The 13,740-nt window shown below is 33.3% G+C and overlaps 1 protein-coding gene across 3 annotated transcripts in view; it reads left to right on the top strand.

The window, feature by feature from the left end:
- LOC135200070 (protein glass-like) overlaps positions 1–13,740 on the top strand; it is a 1,678,662-nt gene that overhangs the window by 57,779 nt on the left and 1,607,143 nt on the right. The window lies entirely within an intron of this gene.

The following is a 13,740-nucleotide window of genomic DNA, read 5'->3' as shown; positions in this document are numbered from 1 at the left end:
TACATATGCATAATATACATACATACATATATATATATATATATATATATATATATATATATATATATATATATATATATATATATATATTATATATATATATATATATATATATATAATATATATATATATATGCATGTACATGATACTCGCATGTCCTTTAAATCAAGTATTGTGTCCAGTAGCTAACAGTGAATTATGTTGAAGGTAGTACATTCATTGTGGTGAACTTAAACAAGGGTGGTGAAGGGCGTAAAGCTGGCCACCTCATCCCGAAATTCTTATAAAACCACGCCTGTGACGAGTTTTTTTTTTTCTTTTTTTTTGAATACTTCACATTACCTTAAATGAAGAATTGCTGCAATTAGTATTCTTGCTTTAAGGATGTGTATATCAATGCGGATTTTTAAAATAATTTGTTCAGTAGTAGTGGTCCTCTTCAGTGATATGGCTATTTTTAGTAATTGAGCAATAGCAGTACACACGCTGGATAATCTTATATATTTTTCCATATTTTTTCCGCCTTGTAATGGCTAGCTTTTTCTATTGACTCTGGCGGTTATACCAGGAATCATCTATTCCCAAATTGTCCGAAAAGGGACAATATCTCCTCTTCCCACCCAGCACCCTCCCCACTTTTTTTTTTTTTTTAGATTTACAGATATTTATGAATATAAAGCAATAGTGTACTATTCGGTAAATCAAGAATTATATTGGCTTACAATTTGACTTCCCGTCTCCCTAATTTCACTGAAACGTTTTGATATTCTCTGTCCAGCATTTTCTTTGATTGCAATTAAAATGTTATTCTTTCTGTAATAGTTATTTGATCAAGTTTTTGTCTAATTTTCTCGTTACTGTTGTTGGGAAATATCATTATTATTTAGTGTAATATTATCATGATTTCGTGTGAAACTATGAATTAATGTCCCCAAGTCTGCAATTTGTTCTGTGATCGTTTTCCAGTTTTTGAGGGACGTTTCTTTGGCATCATTTAGAAACTCGGATTCCGTAATTGTTAGTGGTCTTTTCTCCTTTTTGGTGGTTAGATAACCTAGTTTGCATTGAAGAGTTTTTGTCTCTCTTACCTTTAATAGATACTATTTGGCCAACTTTTTTCATCCAATAGTCCTTGTGATCGAGTAGAGTATTATATAGCTCTTGTACCCTAATTTTTTTATTCATTTGTTTTATATCCTTTTCTCTTTAGTATTTTGGCAGAATGTAAGAGATAAGTGGATAATTAATTAGGTAGCAAAGCTTTGCTAAATCTTTTTGGTAATATCTTTCAATTATGTTACTCGTTTTTGATAAGATATTAATGGAAATTTGTTAAATATGAGTAATCTAATTCCATACCTGCTCTCGACCCTTAAATAGGTACTGATTTACTTGCCAAGCACTGTACTAATGGGAAGTAATTTGGTTTGCATGTTAACCTAATATCTGTTAATTTACAGCATTACAATCTCTTGTGATGGTTATTTATATATCTCTTTTTGCGTGAGTTTTTTTTTCGGTATAAGGCAACTGAAATTTACTATCTCCAGGTTTCCTTCGTTTTGTTTTGTGTCTTCCATCGCATGGAGGAAAGTAGATTATGTTGCGAAATTACACGCTCGAAATTATATAATCTTGTTTCTTCTTCTAAACTGGTATTTTGTAATTGTTCGGCATTGTATTATTATATTTAAGGGATTCATGAAGTTTATTATTATTATTATTATTATTATTATTATTATTATTATTATTATTATTATTTTTTTTTTTTTTTTTTTTTTTGCTCTATCACAGTCCTCCAATTCGACTGGGTGGTATTTATAGTGTGGGGTTCCGGGTTGCATCCTGCCTCCTTAGGAGTCCATTACTTTTCTTACTATGTGTGCCGTTTCTAGGATCACACTCTTCTGCATGAGTCCTGGAGCTACTTCAGCCTCTAGTTTTTCTAGATTCCTTTTCAGGGATCTTGGGATCGTGCCTAGTGCTCCTATGATTATGGGTACGATTTCCAATGGCATATCCCATATCCTTCTTATTTCTATTTTCAGATCTCGATACTTATCCATTTTTTCCCTCTCTTTCTCTTCAACTCTGGTGTCCCATGGTATTGCGACATCAATGAGTGATACTTTCTTCTTGACTTTGTCAATCAACGTCACGTCTGGTCTGTTTGCACGTATCACCCTATCCGTTCTGATACCATAGTCCCAGAGGATCTTTGCGTGATTGTTTTCTATCACTCCCTCAGGTTGGTGCTCGTACCACTTATTACTGCAAGCTGATGTTTCTTGCACAGGCTCCAGTGGAGGGCTTTTGCCACTGAATCATGCCTCTTTTTGTACTGGTTCTGTGCAAGTGCGCATTCGCTTGCTATGTGGTTTATGGTTTCATTTTTCGTATTGCACTTCCTACATATGGGAGAGATGTTATTTCCGTCTATCGTTCTTTGAACATATCTGGTTCCTAGGGCCTGATCTTGTGCCGCTGTTATCATTCCTTCAGTTTCCTTCTTTAGCTCTCCCCACTCTGTAGCCATTGCCATGTGTCATCGCTGGCTAGTTCTTTAGTCTGTCTCATGTATTGTCCGTGCATTGGTTTGTTGTACCAGTCCTCTTTTCTGTCTGTCATTCTCCTGTCTCTGTATATTTCTGGGTCTTCGTCTACTTTTATTAGTCCTTCTTCCCATGCACTCTTTAGCCACTCGTCGTCACTGGTTTTCAGATATTGCCCCAGTGCTCTGTTCTCGATGTAGACGCAGTCCTCTATACTTAGTAGTCCTCTCCCTCCTTCCTTTCGTGTTATGTATAGTCTGTCCGTATTTGCTCTTGGGTGTAGTGCTTTGTGTATTGTCATATGTTTCCTGGTTTTCTGATCTATGCTGCGGAGTTCTGCCTTCGTCCATTCCACTATTCCTGCGCTGTATCTGATTACTGGCACTGCCCATGTGTTTATGGCTTTTATCATATTTCCTCCATTGAGTTTTGACTTGAGTATTATTATTGTGCATATATAAATAAATATAAAATACATGCTAATAAACCTGAACGTGTTAAGCAAACCTCCACAGAGTAATATAAGAAAGAAAGTGACAAAACATTTTGGTTAAACTGCTTACATGATGAACTTTTTATGCAGAGTTGAAAATGAAGAAGAATAAGAAGCATGAGGTATTCAGACGTGAATGTTAATAATGATTGTGGGATGAAAAAGAGTGTTTCAAACAATAGGCAAAGAAAATAAGGATATCTGCCAAAGGTTGAGAGAGAGAGAGAGAGAGAGAGAGAGAGAGAGAGAGAGAGAGAGATGATCGTATGAACGAAAGCAGAGTTGCGTAAATTATGTATTATGTACTAAGTCTATTTAACAGACTTAAGTCATGGTATGGAAGTATTATTATATCGCAAGGTTTTGTTGATCTACGAATTAACAACATAGTTAGAAATATACTATAAGGAATTTGTGGGAACTACATATGCAGATGAGATAATGAAGAAAAGAAGATGGATATAGCTTTGGTTATGCCTTTTATACAACCCCTTCAAAAACAGTACGTGATAGTCTCAGCTTGGTTACTTTGGGCACCGGAGCCTTTGAAAGATCCAAAACTACTATTATAGGGAGAAGGAAGACTGGAGAATTTTGTGTACGGTAAAGCACAACAAAGGCAATATATCTATATATATATATATATATATATATATATATATATATATATATGTAATATATATATATATATATATATATATATATATATATATATTATATATATATATATATAATCTTATACAAATTTTCGGTCATCTCCAGTTTCCCTTTGTACATATATATTATATATGTATATGTGTGTGTGTGAGTTATGCTTATTACAGTTAACTTTTCTTATTGTTCGTTAAAAGCCATTTCTAGCTTGGCCAAAGCAGTGTTAAAATTTTTAATGTTTAGGTAACAACATCATTTACAAGCGAGTGATATTCTAAAGTTAGAAGGGATTCCATAGAAATGTAGATGATGAAATGTACCTTGTAATTCATTTGAGACGTCAGCTGCCGGGGAATACTTATTTATTGCCTCGTTTAATTGTTTAGAGACTAATTGTGGGTAAATTATGTAGAGAATATGGCGAAAGAATTCTTGGGTATAACGGTTGTTCGGGAGAACTGGATTTATATACATTTTATTATTATTCTAGTTAGAAAAAAAAAAGTTTTTATAGCGACCTAAATTTAATCTCTGATAGTTGCCTAAGTGTTTTGTGCTCTTAGGCTGGCTTTGCTCTATTGAAACACTACCAAGTGGATCCTGGTTTTCTTTCTCTTGAAAAAGTATAAGATAACATTACCTTTCAATATTTAAATCGTGGGGATCTAATCTACCAGAATTGCAGCAGCATATTGCTGAAAATCGACTGGATATAGGCTCTTTGCTTTATACTGATTCCCTTATCGTCCCTTATAGGATTATTAGTTTATGAAAGATGTGATTTAGTACCTTATACAGAAAAAATATGTAGAATTCTTATAGAACCTTATTAAGAGAAATTTATTTGGTTTCATTAGGTATTATGTTCCAATGTAATGATACAGAGTCTTTAGGATGTAAATTTGCATCCAAACATTTTTAAATTAGGCGTCGCTCATAGAAGTATAGGTCTTTCAAATGATTAAAGTAGCTATCGTGCAAAACTAACGTGAGTGGATTTTGGGAATCGTTAGTATACTAATTTATTTAGAATAGCACTATGATTTTCATTATTTGTGATGAATAGCATGTTTTCCAATTCCTTTAATCGCGTTTGGTGATCTTTTGTTTACTAATGATGCAGTCCAGTAGGAAATCTGTTTTAATCATTCTGAGATATATATTCTGTAAAGTCGTGAGTGATAAAGAGACATTAAGACCAAGCTGTAATTTTTTTACTTTTCTGTTTTGTTATAAAAAGAAAGAACGCTATTGAAGGAGTTGCTATTTATCCTATTATTTCTATAGAAGATCAACCGGATATCATTATAATAGTGGGCCAAGCATGCATGGTCGTTGTATTTTCAAAGTTTATATAATATAATATATATATATATATATATATATGTGTGTGTGTGTGTGTGTGTGTGTGTGTGTGGTTGGTGGTGTTGTGTGTCGTGTGTGTGGTGTGTGTGTGTGTGTGTGTGGTGGGTGTGTGCGTAATGTGTTGTGGAGTGTATCTTTAAATCCACGGTAGAAAGGTAAGTGAACCAGGGACTTGGAACAAGTACTTTCGTAGTATATACAATTCCAAATGTAGAATTACTACAAAAGTACTTATCCCAAGTCCTCCTGTTTCACTTAACTTTCTGCCGTAGATTTAAAGATACATATATATATATATATTATATATATATATATATATATATATGTATGTATGTATGTATGATGTATGTATATATGTATATATATATACACACACACGTATGGTGCGTGTGTCTTTGGAATTTAGTTTGGTTGAATATTGACAACCACTTTGTCTGATGAAGTCCTCCAAAAGGAGTAAAATTTTGGTGAATTCAGAAAACAATTGGGAGAAACGTTGAACTCAACTCATAAACGTTTCTTAAGGTGGCTTGAGCCATGTTCAAAAATCTATTTTAGTGAGAAAATTTATACTTTCATGCTGTTATACTCCTCCTTGAAGAGCAAAAATAGTAACATGTATATTATATATATATATATACATATATATATATATATATATATATATATATATATATAGATATATATATATATTATATATATATATATATATATATTATATATATATATATATATATCTAGTTACTAGAATTGTTCCCATCTTTTCTTGGAAATATTCAGTATTCTCGGATTTTCTTCGTGCCGTTACTTTCCCATCTTCCATAAAAATCATTTATTGTTGTAGCAGACACTACCAGGTGTATTGTTTCTCAAACTGAAAGTGTTGTGGAGGAAACGGACGTAAAAATGAGCACAGTCGGAATGAAAACACAGGTGCGTCCTTGTAACCTACAGGGAATCGCGTTTCTTTTTCTGCGCTCAGGCGAGGATAGTTTTAAGAAAGTTGAAGCCCTGCAGAGAAGAAGAAGAAAAAAAGAATGAAACTGCGTAGACAGACTAAAGCTATCATTCTGTATTTTGATTGCTGACACTACGCTTTTGTTAGCTGCAACCTCTTGCAAGTGTCAATGTGAGAATATCTCTCCTGCGAAAACAGGCTTTTATCAAGGATACGGTTTGGTGTTCTTTACGCTGGTTGTAGGAAGTGGCAGATATCCTTCAGAACTCTCTCTCTCTCTCTCTCTCTCTCTCTCTCTCTCTCTCTCTCTCTCTCTCAGTAACTACAGCATTGCAAAGCAGCAAAGCATGTACGTAAATATATTTATTTCTTGATATTACTTTTTATAATGATATAAAAGACACCGAATTTTTGTTCTTTCTACAAATACTGCCCCGTTAATGGGGTCTTGCAATTCTTCAGTCAGCTCCAGCTTTGTTAATCGTATGGAACACCTTTTGTTTATTGATTATAACAATAAGATGACGAAAATTGTTTTTGCAGTGGAGAAAATCCATGGAACAATACATTAATGGGTTTTAGTTGTGAAGTGACTGTTGACATAGTGATTTTGAATTTCTTAACGATTACGTAAAACAGTGCTCCTTACGGTAAACTGGACAAGATCAGTATGTATGATTCCGTAGTGACAAAGTGACTGATTAATTTAACATCATAAACTTAAGATAGCTATTTGGGATTTTTTATTTTATTCCTTTTTGCATAAGGACAATAATTTATGATACCATAATACCTATTTATGAATATTGTTCTTGTCACTTTATCATCATGAAGTAAAACATCTTCTTAAAATTATGAAAGACGCCTGTGATAAAGCCGCCATTAAGGGAAGGAATAGGGAGAGTTCCTGGACAAATCCAAATACGTACGAGTTATCATAACGACGCAGGTTTTCGGGAGATTACTGGGGCCATAATTTACTTATTACCCATAAACCTGTCCTTTGTGAATCTCCTCGCAAGCTTAAATATATCTATGTGTATTTTTTGTTAGTTTATTCGAAGAAGAGTATCAGTTCCTAAATTCTTGTTCAAGAAACTATTTGTTAGACTTATTTTTGTTATGTTTATGTGAAAGTTTTAAATTCTATTGAATGAAATAAATTGCAACAATTTAGAATGGTTTTGCTGAAGTCTGTTGTTTATTTTACAGAAATAGGTATGAAAAGTGCATTTGTAAATTTGAGCAAACTTGATTGTCTTCCTACATTTTCAGGTTGGGCTAACAAAATTTGATTCTTTGAAATATTTACTATGCTAAGATAGTAGAATCTGATATGTCTTGTAAAATGAAAGTGCAAGTTTAGTATATTGATTTAAAGAAAAGGTATCAGTTTGGGTGTAGTTAGAATATTTAGGAAATAAGTAATGATAACTCAAAATTTTTCTGTAATAGGCTAAAGATTTTTCTTTCCCATGGTGTTTTACGTCTCGCTATTCTTCCTTTTGCCATTTTATGATTTTTTCGGGCCTTGGATAGAAATGGAGAAATTGAGTGAGGTTCACGCTCCGAAGCCTTCTGCTCAGAAAAGAAAGCAGTTTTAAAACATGACCACACAATTATATCTTGTTCTCCATTTCAATATATCGTTTCACAAAAATAAGACTTATATATTAGAGTGGCATCTTCCACGGACAGTTGGGAGTTTAATGTTATTGTTGTCCAGTTTTCCGCTTTTGTGCGCCATTCCCTTTATCCGCTTGGATGCTGAGTGTTAATGACAGCTAGTGCTGGGACTCTTTACAGCCTCCTTGTTAGGCGATCGGTTGCCCTGGACGTGATTTTAATCACCTCCCTACTTCAAGAGACGTCCCACTCGCACTGTTTCTACCACTTTGGGAAGAACTGCCGGCTCAGGGTTGGGACTGGTTTGCTGTGACTTATTTCTAGACCTATCCAACGGTCAATATGACTGTACGTACGTAATATGTCCCGGGATTCATATAATAGTATCACGAATATTGAAAAAGAAACCCACAATATTACTGTGTATAACGTGTTTACTTATAAGTATTTACATTTTATTTTACTCAACACTCGAGTACTTTCAGGGCCACAGATATGGCCTGAAAGTACTCGAGTTTGAGTAAAATAAAATGTAAATTCTTTTAAGTAAACACGTTATACACAGTAATTTTGTGGGTTTCTTTTTCAATCTTCAGAAGAAAACTGAAAGAAGTTTTTGTTTGAGTATCACGAATGTTATGTGCCTTGGAAATGTATGTGTAGACTTATATTCCTTTTCATTAGGTTTCTTTAAGGCTGGAAAACATTCGTTTATTGCCTGTTTGGCTCCTAGTCATAGTCACTGTATCTCTCACCCTAAACACTCGCAAGGCAAATTATATTCCAGAGACTAGTGGATAGAGAGAGAGCTCACGCACATTTCACAGAAATACACAGACAAAGACGCGCGCTCGCGAGCACACACGCATATATATATATATATATATATATATATATATATATATATATATATATATATATATATATACTTTCTTTTTACTGTAAAAAACTTTTTATTAATTTTTTTATTCCGAGTCTGTTTTTTAATGTCTGTTTCTTTTATTATTCAGCTTTAAAAATGGGACTAAACGTCTTGAAACGCCAGCGGCTGAATAAAGTACTTATAAAGGAATAAAGAATTGTCCTTCCCTTTACTGGATTGATAGAGCCCACCCTCAACATCGCTATATATATATATATATATATATATATATATATATATATATATATATATATATATATATATATATATATATATATATATATATATATATATAATATATATATATATTTAAATCTGTTAAAACAGTATACGTCTGGCTCTGGTTTAAAGCTAAGGACTATATTTCGGTGGACTATCTCCCACATTTATCAAGTAGTGAATGACAGAAGAAGTTACATTGCGAAATATATAGTGGGAGATGCCCTTAGGTGATGCTTGGGGTCACAGTTAAACCGATGTTAGTTCTGTTAATTTTCTTAATCCGCTTCATCATTGCCTTAAGGAAGATATTGCCTATGTGGTCAGAGTCCCAGGCTCCATCGGCAAGGTTGATCTTATTATCTTGTTGTATTATCAGTGAAGATTTTAACATCTGACATTTGTGTCGATGGTATGGTTCGTGTTATTTATATGATGGAAAATTGCCGAACTATGTTGTCCATATCTAACTGATCGCTTATGTTGAGTTAATCTTTCCGAGAGAGATATTCCTTTGACTTATCATAATACCTACAGAGAATTTCATAGACTCTTACGTGTTTAGAAACTGGTTTCTGCTGAACTTTAATTAAGGATTTCCCCAATGTATCTGGATAAGTGAAGACGAAAGAGTTGGAGTGGCCTGATGTTTGTGTGATCTCTCATAAATGATCATCGTGAGCAATTATGATTTTGTTTGTGAATCTTTCCTTTTCTATCTTTCTGTGGGTTTGTAAAAAATGCCCTTTGCTTTATGTATGGCTTTTTCTATTATGTGCATGTGGTATTTTAACAAGATAAGTTGAGTTCTAATTGTTTTAAGTTCTTTGTTAAGAAAATCTGGTGAGCAAATTCTCAGGGCTCTAAGAAATAAGTTACTTGCTATGCCGAGTTTAACTGAAATGTCATGATAGCAGTAAAAATGTATGTATGAAAGTGAGAATGTCTCTCCTGAAGACAGTGAATTTGTAGTTGTTATTAGTTCTGATGATTAAGACATCTAAAAAGGTGAATTGGTTAATGTTTTTCCGTTCTACTTTAAATTTTATGTTCGGGGCCAAGGAATTAAAGTTTTGTAGAAAGATATCAAAATCGCACCAGAGTGTTTTAATGGATCTTTTATGCTCGAAATATATATATATATATATATATATATATATATATATATATATATATATATATATATATATATATATATATATATATATATATATATATATATATATATATATATATAACATATATAAAATATATATAGTATATATATAATATATATATATATATATATATATATATATATATATATATATACATATATAAAACATATATATATATAACATATATGTGTGTATATATATATATATATATATATATATATAATATATATATATATATATATATATATATATATATATATATATATATAGGCCAGCCCTATGAGCTCAATGGTCTGGTTAATCTACTTTAATATATATATATATATATATATATATATATATATATATATATATATATATACATACACACAAATGGTCTTATACGGTATGAAGGTAATCGAAGTTGAGGAAAGTTGTAGAAAGTGACGTATAGAGAAAAATGAAAGAATAGGTGAGTTCTGTGTAGTATCTATCCTTAAAAACTCGATTTATTTTTGTTTTATTTGTTACCTATCGATTGCATTCAGGGCAAAGAACTAAAATTCCAAAGTTTCCTCTCTTATCCTAAAGGGAATAGCACAGAATACTGGGCCCAGGCAGAGAAGATGCCAGTGCTCATATCTACAAGGTTTCCGCGGCGCTGTAAGAACCGTCAGTATTTAGGTTAAGGCAGGTCAAGCAGAAGCCTCTCATATGACTTTGGAGATGGGTGAAAATACACAAATAAGTGACCTGTGATTGACTTATTAGTACATGTGACAATAAGCTAATACGTTTTCGCGTAGACCGCATTTAACACGGTTGTGAAAGTTTGAAATAAGTGAAAGTTACGTATAGTTTGAGATTGTTTATCATTGAGTCGTCAGTGCAAGTGACAAGAAGCTAGTACTTTTTAACACTGTTTTGAAAGTATAAAAAAATATGTGAACAAAGATGAACCCTAAGTAAGTTACGTCAGAGTTTGAGCTCATTTATCAAATTCTATCATATAATCCGTCATGTTTACATAGTTTTTCAACGTTGGTTTTTCGGGGCACTGCACGATTTTTTTGGTCGGAAAGTCTGGGGGTCCATACACCAGAGTTAATAAAATGGCAAAATACACGTATATTATTTTAATTACTCTCAAGTATAGCCTGCTGTTAAATTGCTAGTTATTAAAAGTTTTTATTCATTTACCATTTGACCATAACAGCAAAAATACTTGTTACTGTATTGCATTGTTTATATTTTTTTTATTTGTTGTAGTGAATTTTCTTTATTTGGTTTATCTAGATTACATTTACCTATTCATTTATTTTATGTGGATGTGTGTGCAGGGAAGAAGCCCTAGGCGTGAGGAATAGGATGAGCGCATGACGTGAGAAAGGGGTGTGGACGGACCGGCCGGGCATGCTGGTATTAGCCTGTAGAGCAAGGGGGAATGCTATGAGAAGTTAAAGGTTCGGATGCGAAGAGGATGTATAAGGGAAGGAAAGGGTGGGGAAGCATGGCATAGAGAGAAGGGGGAAAGGCCAAGCCACACACTAAGGTAAATACATAAATGAGGTGTAAAGGGGAAGTACAGGAGGGTGGAAGATCTAAGTGGAGTTGGTAATTTTCTTGCTTTGAGACGAAGTCGTCTCTTATTATCGCGTGTGAAGAAAAAGGTTGTGTGTCACAACTGAAATATTTAGGTAATGAGTAAGTCCACTGTCTTATAAATTGCCTGTCCTGATGAAAAATACCCCGTTATGAAAAAAAAATGCTTGACAATGGCATGGAAGATCGTTTCGAACATTATCAATGAAAAACTATGTAATTGTAATGAAGTATAAAAAAACAGGAAAGAACTGGAGAGTTTTAACCGAATCATTTTCAGGTGCACTCAGTGCGGAATTTTACTCATGGTGAGCTTCACTGTAAAAACACATGTAAACAGTAAAATTAGTGATGGACAGGGTAAGCGTGTAGTAAAACTAGTTTAATTACATTAGCTAACGAGGTTGTTATCGTAAACAACTCCGGGAAAATGAAATTGGAAGACTGTTGATAACTTGTGAGATATTTTGTTATAAAGGTTACCCATAGGGTTTCTGCATGAGTTCATCGGTGTTAGCTTTATCAGAACAAAACGAACTATGAGCAATTAGGAAATGAGTTAACTGATGGAATGGGAGTATATTGTCTTTTTACTAAGCAGTGAATCGTCCCAGTCTTGTGTGGTGAGCATAATCATCAGCAAAGGAGCTAATGGAAATTGGACAAGGAAAGGGTAGAAAACATATCCATTCGGAAATAATTAGGGAAATAAAAATTATGTGGTAACGTCAAGTAGAACAGAAATGCAGTCAGACGATACAATACACAAAAACAATTTATTGCATTACAGCGGTAAATTGTCTATAATCTGTTTTTTTCCATCTGTCCATCCGCCTGTGGTGTTTTCGCATGGAAACACTGCGTCCCGGGCTTTCCCAGGCTTTAATAGTTACGCTATGTGTAAGTTTTAGGTAAATAAAAGGATATCTGGGTGTACAATTGCAACTGAAAAGTGTTTTAAAAATTTACTGAATGCGAATTACACCGTTAATATTCTAAATAGGATATTATTCAAAGCCCGGGACACAGTGTTACCATGCGCAAACACCACAGGCGGATGGACAGATGGAAAAAACCAGAGTATAGTACTAAATATTGAATTTAATTAAAAAGTCTTAAATATGCATAACTTCGTGGTGCACGAAATTCTGAGATCAGGTTAAAACTAACTTTGTTGCTGTAACTCTGTTGACATTAAGAACCGTAAGAACGAGTATGTATTCACTGAAGTCATTAAAATATTATTTGCTACAAATTTTTATTTTGTGACGAAAAATAATTTCCTGGCGCATTGTGCACCAGTTCCGCATAGTTCATTCAAAATAATGCTCTGATTTCACCTAGATCTTTCAAATAGGTCTCTAATTTCACATAACTCATTCAGAATGTTTATAGTAACTAACAATAAAGATTTCCTTTTAAATTGAACTCCATATGCAGAGTAAAATTATTAAACCATATTCCCATAATTATTAGAAAGTTAACTGTTACAAAGCTCAAGTCTTAAAGTAGAATTTTAATTTTGGTTTCGTTGATCAAGATTTGTTAATCGTATAGTTTTGTCTTACGAATTTTTTCGAAGTTGTAGGGCAATCAATATCGTGTCTTACTACTGACTTGACACAAATTCAAGCATTATAAAAACGACTTAATTTCTGTGCTTCAGATGCAAGGTATGCTCCTATTTCGGAAGGGGATGACTCATGCTTTCCCCTCCTGACATTTGCTGCTCATTCATAGAAAATATTTGACGCCAAAATGAAGGTATTCATAGTTGGGTTAGATGTCAATGAACCTCTCGATAACTTTTATCGTGAGAATGATTCTTTGAAGTCACGACTGGTAGTTATTGATAGACCTTTTCCCATTAGATGTTGTATGAGTCAGCAAAGTTTTGTGTTGTTGTTGTTTGGCAATATGATGAAAACAGCTATGTCATGATTTCAGTTTTTCTTTTTGCTAGTGAATGAGAGAAGAATATTTCTAAAGAACAAGGGTGTTGTATATGGAGCTACATTGTTTTCTTTTGTGAATAAATGGTCACGTCTTTGTAGAACTGTTGCTGCCACCAGTTGAAGCGCGCTGTAATTTTTTGCATCTCCTTTTGTTATTTGGTGGTGTTTTCATGACTGTTTTCAGATGTATTACTTATCCAGAATCGTCGGTTTGAAGTTTGAGATTAAAGGTAAATCGTTGTTTACCCAACTTATCAA

This window comes from Macrobrachium nipponense, chromosome 26, assembly GCF_015104395.2.
Source record: "Macrobrachium nipponense isolate FS-2020 chromosome 26, ASM1510439v2, whole genome shotgun sequence".
NCBI lineage: Eukaryota > Metazoa > Arthropoda > Malacostraca > Decapoda > Palaemonidae > Macrobrachium > Macrobrachium nipponense.
This window is presented reverse-complemented; position numbering and strand designations above follow the sequence as displayed.